Source organism: Mercurialis annua, linkage group LG3 (genome assembly GCF_937616625.2).
Source record: "Mercurialis annua linkage group LG3, ddMerAnnu1.2, whole genome shotgun sequence".
Classification (NCBI taxonomy): domain Eukaryota; kingdom Viridiplantae; phylum Streptophyta; class Magnoliopsida; order Malpighiales; family Euphorbiaceae; genus Mercurialis; species Mercurialis annua.
In genome coordinates this window covers 8,542,364-8,552,959 of record NC_065572.1, presented here as the reverse complement: position 1 = coordinate 8,552,959, position 10,596 = coordinate 8,542,364, and the positions used below count along the sequence as shown (strand labels likewise).

Below are 10,596 nucleotides of genomic sequence, written 5' to 3'. Positions count from 1 at the left end.
TGATATGCCTATTTTTTTGTCTCAGAATTGGATAAGCATGTTATATTATCTGTTGAATATTATATCTGCTAGATTTAGGCTGAAGTCTCGGTTGCCCCCGAGCATTGGTTTTCTGCAGGTTTATGTGATTATGAATTAAATGAAAGGCTAGCTACGGGTTTCGGTACTACATTACCCATACCCTAGCGCCGGTCGCGATTCATGAAAATGGGTCGTGACAGACGTATGACACATTTATTAAATAACTGATGAGATAAAACATCAGAGTTTTAAATGTGCTTTAAAACATTTAAATACAATAAGACTATACTAGTCTACTGCGGACAACTAGAACTTAAAACCTTCTTTACAGTCTTTTATCAAAGTAGACTTCCGAGAAATAAACGTTCGGAAGCCTTCATCAAAATCGGACCAGCTTTCCTGAAAAATAATTCCACAACGTGGGTCAGATATACTGGTGAGTTCATGCCGTTACAAATAAATATTTCATAAAGTTAAAAACCGTTTTATATTTAAAATAACTTTATGTATTTTCGAAATCCTTTGAAAACATCTTTAAAACAATTGAAGCCTGAGCTCACACATAACATATTTCAATCAAGACTTCAATATCAAAGAATGTCAACCATATACGTTGACCTTTAAATTAAACCACATTTCTTAAATTCGTCCATCTACATTGATGGCGAAACTTATCAACACATCATACATGCATAATCTTATGGGACCGATAGCACAGCCAACCGATCAACCATATCCACAACATACATAAATCTTAAGGGACCGATAGCACAGCCAACCGATCAACCTTATTCACCTGAGACCGATAGCACAGCCAACCGATCTAATACACACACACACACACAATATTATGGGACCGATAGCACAGCCAACCGATCAACCATATTCACCTGAGACCGATAGCACAGCCAACCGATCTAATACACACACACACACACAAAATATTATGGGACCGATAGCACAGCCAACCGATCAACCATATTCACCTGACATCGATAGCGAAGCCAACCGATGTAACACACACACACAATCCTGACATCGATAGCACAGCCAACCGATGTAACACACACACACAATCCTGACATCGATAGCACAGCCAACCGATGTAACACACACACACACAATCCTGACATCGATAGCACAGCCAACCGATGTAACACACACACAATCCTGACATCGATAGCACAGCCAACCGATGTAACACACACACAAAATCCTGACATCGATAGCACAGCCAACCGATGTAACACACACACACAATCCTGACATCGATAGCACAGCCAACCGATGTAACACACACACACAATCCTGACATCGATAGCACAGCCAACCGATGTAACACACACACACACAATCCTGACATCGATAGCACAGCCAACCGATGTAACACACACACACTTAAACTGACATCGATAGCACAGCCAACCGATGTAACACACACACACAATCCTGACATCGATAGCACAGCCAACCGATGTAACACACATTCAAGCATAAGCAAATGCATAATAATTATTAAAATTATGTGTGTGCCTTTGTATATCAAAATAATATATACATATAGTATATACATAAAACATATATCCATACAAGGCATGTAAACATTTAACACCGCAACGCACATATCACATAGTATACTAAAATATGAAACTTTACGAATACCGAAATGTAAAAACATGTACTCACAGAAACCGTTTAACTACGGTATTACTCCGTCAATGCTCCTTTAAACAACTCCGTTAATTCCCTTGGTCCTCCGACTCGATAGCTCGACAACTTGTCGAATCTAGTTAGGATCAAAATATTAATTCTCTTAATTAATAAAATCCTACTCTGGAATTAACTCTATACCATCTTAATTTAATTTAATTAATTAATTCTAACCTCCAAATACTTTCTTATTTAATAAGTACACAACTTATTTTATTCATGTAACTTTTCTTTACTTATCTCTTTTTGCACATAAAACCATTTTTCATAAATACCCATTTCAATATTTCATCATTTTTCATAAATATACTTTAATATATAAAATATATTTCCTTATATAGAACAATACTTTCCACTTCAAGGTTATTTATTTAAATCTATTAAAACAGCCCCACATAAGCGTAAATTCCACTTTTGGTTAAAATACTAAAATACCCTCAAACTTTTCAAAATTGACCATTTAGGTCCTTTCGTAAATCAATAAATTTTAATATCGACAAAATTACTTAAAATACCCAAAATCATTTTACCTCAGATTATTAACAAATATAATCTGGAAATATTGGCTAACATACCATGTAACCCTTCAAATTTGGAAAAATACAATTTAACCCCAAAACTCTAGTTTTCGGCAAAAACATTCAAATCTTCCAAAAATCATTAAAATCATTTATAATTCTAAAAATCATTTCACATCATATTATATACATCAATAATCTGGAAATATGGTTAAATTACAGGTTGGTCCTTTATTTTTTTTAAAAATTATATTTTAACCCCTAAACTTTAAATTTTGACAATCAAGTCCAAACCCAACCAAATTCAATAAATCATCAACTCTCAAACTCAGAATCCCATTTATGTTTTGATCACTCCGGTCACCAAATTCAGGTCACCGGATTCTGGTAAAACTCCGATGAGCTTTAAAAACCGTTAAAACGTTCAAAAATCATTTTTACACAATTTTAATCACCCAAAAATCTACCAATACATATTTATTTTAATTATCATATTAAAACAGCAGCCCCAAAATTAAAATAAATTATTTTTCATAATTTTAACAATTTTAACAATTTAAAACCGTATAAACAATTAATAATCAAAACCGATTATTAATCCGTCAAAACACCTCAACTAAATCAATTAAATTCCATAAATAATCAACATATATATTTCATACATTTTTCATGAATAATTTCTGTCCAGAAATTAAAATGATAAAAATACCCTTTTAAACAATTTTTACCGAATAAACAATTATAAAAAAATAAACCCGATTAACAAACCATTAAAAATTCACCATTAAACATTTATTCATCATCAACCCAACATTTAGATCAACCATGAACAAACTTATTTCCAGAAATTTAAAATCCATTTATTTACCCCTTTTAAGTGATTTTTAAGCCTTTAAAACTATTAAAAATCGAACTCCAAATCATTAAATTAATACCCGAAATATTTAACATTTTTAATCCACAAAAATCACACTTTAAAGCATATATTAACCTCACCATTTAGATCAGCCCAGAAAATTTAAATAATTAATTTAATTTCACGGAAAAATTATTTTAAAACCGAAACCCAACAAACTAGCAATTAAAACCAACTAATCAACCATTAAACAACAAGTTTTAATCATCCTAAGCATGTATCTATGGTTCATTCAACATCAGCAAATAAAAGTTAAGATTTGAGCTTTGAAATTCACCTTGATCCAACATGCAAAGATAGATTAACGATCTACGGAAAATGCTCAACGTTTTTCGTTAAGAAACTTTTGTGAGTAAAGTTAAAAATCTAGGACTTGTGTTTTATTTTTTTATTTGAGAGCTTAGGCACCCACACAACAATGGAGAATGGATTATGCTAGAGAAATGAAGAAGATGAGTAAGAAACTTGGGCATCAAGTTTGCTTATGGAAATGTCTAGATATTCTTTCATGTTTCATTTATTTACAAGTTTGCCATTATGGCATTCTTGTAATTAAATCGAACTCTAGGGGCAAAATAAACTCAAGTTTCTCAAATATTCAAAAACATTAAATCATAACATATGGGCTGAATTAAAATATTTTTGGGCCTTTAAAGTAATTAAAATAATTATTTTGACGATTTTTAGCGTAAAATCGCAAAATTCACATTTAACACATAAAATTGCCAAAAGTTAAACATAAGGCAAAACACACACAAAATCACATTTTCACACTTATAAATTCATCTCGTGAATTTAATAACTATTTTCGAGGTCCTACTTAATAAAAATTAGACACGCGCGAAAATAAATACTATCAAATAATACGGGGTATTACATTCTCCCCTCCTTAAAATAATTCGTCCTCGAATTATAATATCACTTATACTCCAACATTTTCTTTTCCACATCATCAATATTTCTTTGGAGACTTTTCCATTTAAGTCTCAGAATGTTTCATACCATGTTGTTCATTACTCTATAAACATATCTCCTTATTTAGGCCTTACAAGGTATATTTTCCTTGTCCTATTCCTTTCTTTACATTGCAGAGCCAATGTCTCAGCGTACTTACGTTAGAAACTTATCTATTTTAAATCACTTTGTTTTTCCACTTATAAAATCATGCCATAATTGTGCACCGGTGTGATGACTTCTCTCATCACCAAGAGTTGCAATGACATTACTCTTTTTTTTTTTCAACATACATAATGTACATGATGCATGTCCTAATAGTGAACATAATATGAATGTAGTGATGCAATTCTATTCGTGCCAATGCAATGCCGGCATAAATCGTCTCCGGGCACAATCATGTGTTTATAAAACATTCCTTTTTCATTAAACACATTTATTTTTATAAAAATGGCGCCATCGTAAGTTTCTATAGACATAGGGCTCTGCGAAATCACTTATTCCAAAAGATTTTTATCGTCACTTCTCTTATTTGCCTTGAAGTTTGGTTTCCATAACCAAAACATTCATCTCTAACTTTGTTCAATTGTGAGGGGTCAGGAATTTTACCAAATTGGATTAATGCGCTTTCCAGTTGTCTTACACCGTCGACAACTTGCACAAAACTCCTGTCTCTCTGACTCAACAGTCCTATAAAATGAGGTCATAATCCCTTCACAAACATGGGGTTTACTCCGACTCGATCTGTCATCAAGTCTGGAGCAAATCTGCTCAATCGATTAAACTCGGTAACATATTCCTGAACGGATCTGTTACCTCGAGTTAACGATAACAGTTTGTCCCGGTTACCTTCGATTACCGCAAACGGTAAGAAGAAATCCTTATATCTGGTCACAAACTCTGCCCATGTTATACGACCCATCATTGGTCCAATTACTTGTCGAAACCAATCCTTGGCTGGACCTTTCATCGACATCTCCATTAACAACATTGTCTGTCTTTCGTTAGCTTGAAGTCTATGAGCATTTTGCTCGACTTCTTCCAAAAAGTCTAACGCATCACTTGATCCATCAAAATCCTTTGGGTTCAGTTTTACGTATGCTAACACCAGATCTCTATCAAAATTTCTCTCTTCTCATGCTGGTGTTGCATCTACTGTCCTATTATTAACACACAACTCCACCAATCCGTAACTTCTGTTACTAACTGATGTATATCAACATTGGGTTGTTGCGGCATTCCTGGTGCCTGCACATTCCCAGCTTGATATGTTACAGGTCCTTCTCGACCTCTACCTTGTCCACGGCCTCTATCCGCAGGTTGAACTGGTACACGTTCATTATCTAAGGCTTTTCCTAAAGTCTCGTTTAATCGTCGTGCGCTTGCACGCACTCGCATATTTCTTTGCTCAGCCATTCTAAAGCACAAAGAAATCTAAACGCGTTCTTAATAACATGATATACGTATCATGTTCGCAAAGTCTTTATCGTATACGTAGTCGCGTCTCATTCTTACTTTACGAATTAAGCTCTAATAAAATTTTCATTCGTCTATGTCATATATGGCTATATTTCACGTGTTCTATACGTTTCATACACACTATTCCATTGCATGCACATAACAATCAATCACATAACATGCACATAATCAAATCATAGCCATCACCAATACATAAAAATTAGGTTCAAAAAAAAACCCAATTCATTCATGATTTACTCAATCATAACACATTCCATAAGTCTCGAGAGTATACTACTCTACGTAGACTAAACAATACTCAAAACATATAATCATTCAAGTAAACAATTCTCAACACACATGTCAACATATATCATACATATAAGCCATATCCTAATGATAATCAACTCATTTAGAAATTCTCGGCTAAAGCACATAACGCAAGTCTCGTGAGTATATCTCTCTACGCAGACTTTATCACATTCGAAAGCATATCACTCCTTTCAGTGATCACGCTCTAAACATACCACATCAATCAATAAACCATACTCATAATAAACACACATTTCATAGATAATATGAGTCTCGAGAGTATACAACTCCTCGCAGACTATATACTCGAAAGCGTAATGCTTACTCGAGTACCCACAAACATATATTGTGCTAACACACATATCTAACACATATCCTGACACCACACATAGGACAGGACGTTTTGAAAAACATTTGAAAAACCGATGAAAACGTTTAAAAGACATGACTGGAAATCCTATAATCCGCAGTAATTCCTAACTTAGCCTAGTGACATTGTATATTGCTCCTAGGTAACACAACATCTACACAGACTAACAGTGGTATCTCTGACCAACTGCACTCAATTCCCATATTAGCAGAGGTAACTGGACCAACTGCTCTGATACCACCTTTGTCACGACCCGAAATCTCGAGTCGAGACCGGCGCTAGGGAATGGGAGTGGTTGCTCCGAAACCCGTAGCAAGCCTGAAAAACACTATAAATTTTTCGCTTTTAAAAGAGACGTATGACACATTTATTAAATAACTGATGAGATAAAACATCAGAGTTTTAAATGTGCTTTAAAACATTTAAATACAATAAGACTATACTAGTCTACTGCGGACAACTAGAACTTAAAACCTTCTTTACAGTCTTTTATCAAAGTAGACTTCCGAGAAATAAACGTTCGGAAGCCTTCATCAAAATCGGACCAGCTTTCCTGAAAAATAATTCCACAACGTGGGTCAGATATACTGGTGAGTTCATGCCGTTACAAATAAATATTTCATAAAGTTAAAAACCGTTTTATATTTAAAATAACTTTATGTATTTTCGAAATCCTTTGAAAACATCTTTAAAACAATTGAAGCCTGAGCTCACACATAACATATTTCAATCAAGACTTCAATATCAAAGAATGTCAACCATATACGTTGACCTTTAAATTAAACCACATTTCTTAAATTCGTCCATCTACATTGATGGCGAAACTTATCAACACATCATACATGCATAATCTTATGGGACCGATAGCACAGCCAACCGATCAACCATATCCACAACATACATAAATCTTAAGGGACCGATAGCACAGCCAACCGATCAACCTTATTCACCTGAGACCGATAGCACAGCCAACCGATCTAATACACACACACACACACAATATTATGGGACCGATAGCACAGCCAACCGATCAACCATATTCACCTGAGACCGATAGCACAGCCAACCGATCTAATACACACACACACACACACAAAATATTATGGGACCGATAGCACAGCCAACCGATCAACCATATTCACCTGACATCGATAGCGAAGCCAACCGATGTAACACACACACACAATCCTGACATCGATAGCACAGCCAACCGATGTAACACACACACACAATCCTGACATCGATAGCACAGCCAACCGATGTAACACACACACACACAATCCTGACATCGATAGCACAGCCAACCGATGTAACACACACACAATCCTGACATCGATAGCACAGCCAACCGATGTAACACACACACAAAATCCTGACATCGATAGCACAGCCAACCGATGTAACACACACACACAATCCTGACATCGATAGCACAGCCAACCGATGTAACACACACACACAATCCTGACATCGATAGCACAGCCAACCGATGTAACACACACACACACACAATCCTGACATCGATAGCACAGCCAACCGATGTAACACACACACTTAAACTGACATCGATAGCACAGCCAACCGATGTAACACACACACACAATCCTGACATCGATAGCACAGCCAACCGATGTAACACACACACACAATTCTGACATCGATAGCACAGCCAACCGATGTAACACACACACATAAACTGACATCGATAGCACAGCCAACCGATGTAACACACATTCAAGCATAAGCAAATGCATAATAATTATTAAAATTATGTGTGTGCCTTTGTATATCAAAATAATATATACATATAGTATATACATAAAACATATATCCATACAAGGCATGTAAACATTTAACACCGCAACGCACATATCACATAGTATACTAAAATATGAAACTTTACGAATACCGAAATGTAAAAACATGTACTCACAGAAACCGTTTAACTACGGTATTACTCCGTCAATGCTCCTTTAAACAACTCCGTTAATTCCCTTGGTCCTCCGACTCGATAGCTCGACAACTTGTCGAATCTAGTTAGGATCAAAATATTAATTCTCTTAATTAATAAAATCCTACTCTGGAATTAACTCTATACCATCTTAATTTAATTTAATTAATTAATTCTAACCTCCAAATACTTTCTTATTTAATAAGTACACAACTTATTTTATTCATGTAACTTTTCTTTACTTATCTCTTTTTGCACATAAAACCATTTTTCATAAATACCCATTTCAATATTTCATCATTTTTCATAAATATACTTTAATATATAAAATATATTTCCTTATATAGAACAATACTTTCCACTTCAAGGTTATTTATTTAAATCTATTAAAACAGCCCCACATAAGCGTAAATTCCACTTTTGGTTAAAATACTAAAATACCCTCAAACTTTTCAAAATTGACCATTTAGGTCCTTTCGTAAATCAATAAATTTTAATATCGACAAAATTACTTAAAATACCCAAAATCATTTTACCTCAGATTATTAACAAATATAATCTGGAAATATTGGCTAACATACCATGTAACCCTTCAAATTTGGAAAAATACAATTTAACCCCAAAACTCTAGTTTTCGGCAAAAACATTCAAATCTTCCAAAAATCATTAAAATCATTTATAATTCTAAAAATCATTTCACATCATATTATATACATCAATAATCTGGAAATATGGTTAAATTACAGGTTGGTCCTTTATTTTTTTTAAAAATTATATTTTAACCCCTAAACTTTAAATTTTGACAATCAAGTCCAAACCCAACCAAATTCAATAAATCATCAACTCTCAAACTCAGAATCCCATTTATGTTTTGATCACTCCGGTCACCAAATTCAGGTCACCGGATTCTGGTAAAACTCCGATGAGCTTTAAAAACCGTTAAAACGTTCAAAAATCATTTTTACACAATTTTAATCACCCAAAAATCTACCAATACATATTTATTTTAATTATCATATTAAAACAGCAGCCCCAAAATTAAAATAAATTATTTTTCATAATTTTAACAATTTTAACAATTTAAAACCGTATAAACAATTAATAATCAAAACCGATTATTAATCCGTCAAAACACCTCAACTAAATCAATTAAATTCCATAAATAATCAACATATATATTTCATACATTTTTCATGAATAATTTCTGTCCAGAAATTAAAATGATAAAAATACCCTTTTAAACAATTTTTACCGAATAAACAATTATAAAAAAATAAACCCGATTAACAAACCATTAAAAATTCACCATTAAACATTTATTCATCATCAACCCAACATTTAGATCAACCATGAACAAACTTATTTCCAGAAATTTAAAATCCATTTATTTACCCCTTTTAAGTGATTTTTAAGCCTTTAAAACTATTAAAAATCGAACTCCAAATCATTAAATTAATACCCGAAATATTTAACATTTTTAATCCACAAAAATCACACTTTAAAGCATATATTAACCTCACCATTTAGATCAGCCCAGAAAATTTAAATAATTAATTTAATTTCACGGAAAAATTATTTTAAAACCGAAACCCAACAAACTAGCAATTAAAACCAACTAATCAACCATTAAACAACAAGTTTTAATCATCCTAAGCATGTATCTATGGTTCATTCAACATCAGCAAATAAAAGTTAAGATTTGAGCTTTGAAATTCACCTTGATCCAACATGCAAAGATAGATTAACGATCTACGGAAAATGCTCAACGTTTTTCGTTAAGAAACTTTTGTGAGTAAAGTTAAAAATCTAGGACTTGTGTTTTATTTTTTTATTTGAGAGCTTAGGCACCCACACAACAATGGAGAATGGATTATGCTAGAGAAATGAAGAAGATGAGTAAGAAACTTGGGCATCAAGTTTGCTTATGGAAATGTCTAGATATTCTTTCATGTTTCATTTATTTACAAGTTTGCCATTATGGCATTCTTGTAATTAAATCGAACTCTATGGGCAAAATAAACTCAAGTTTCTCAAATATTCAAAAACATTAAATCATAACATATGGGCTGAATTAAAATATTTTTGGGCCTTTAAAGTAATTAAAATAATTATTTTGACGATTTTTAGCGTAAAATCGCAAAATTCACATTTAACACATAAAATTGCCAAAAGTTAAACTTAAGGCAAAACACACACAAAATCACATTTTCACACTTATAAATTCATCTCGTGAATTTAATAACTATTTTCGAGGTCCTACTTAATAAAAATTAGACACGCGCGAAAATAAATACTATCAAATAATACGGGGTATTACAAGGAGTGTAAGAAAAGTTGTTAAAATAAAGTTTAGGTCCCAATTCGGTAAATAATAATTAAATTCTCG

General features: G+C 33.2%; 2 long non-coding RNA genes across 2 annotated transcripts; both read right to left on the bottom strand.

Moving 5' to 3' along the window:
• Window positions 1-231: 231 nt before the first annotated feature.
• LOC130015222 (uncharacterized) lies at window positions 232-3,603 on the bottom strand. Its single transcript, XR_008790294.1, has 3 exons — window positions 3,443-3,603; window positions 1,708-1,807; window positions 232-420 (listed from the first exon to the last, which is right to left on the bottom strand). It is a non-coding gene; the product is annotated as an uncharacterized LOC130015222 (long non-coding RNA).
• A 2,991-nt stretch (window positions 3,604-6,594) lies between these two features.
• LOC126671166 (uncharacterized) lies at window positions 6,595-10,072 on the bottom strand. Its single transcript, XR_008790283.1, has 3 exons — window positions 9,928-10,072; window positions 8,193-8,292; window positions 6,595-6,812 (listed from the first exon to the last, which is right to left on the bottom strand). It is a non-coding gene; the product is annotated as an uncharacterized LOC126671166 (long non-coding RNA).
• Window positions 10,073-10,596: the final 524 nt, after the last annotated feature.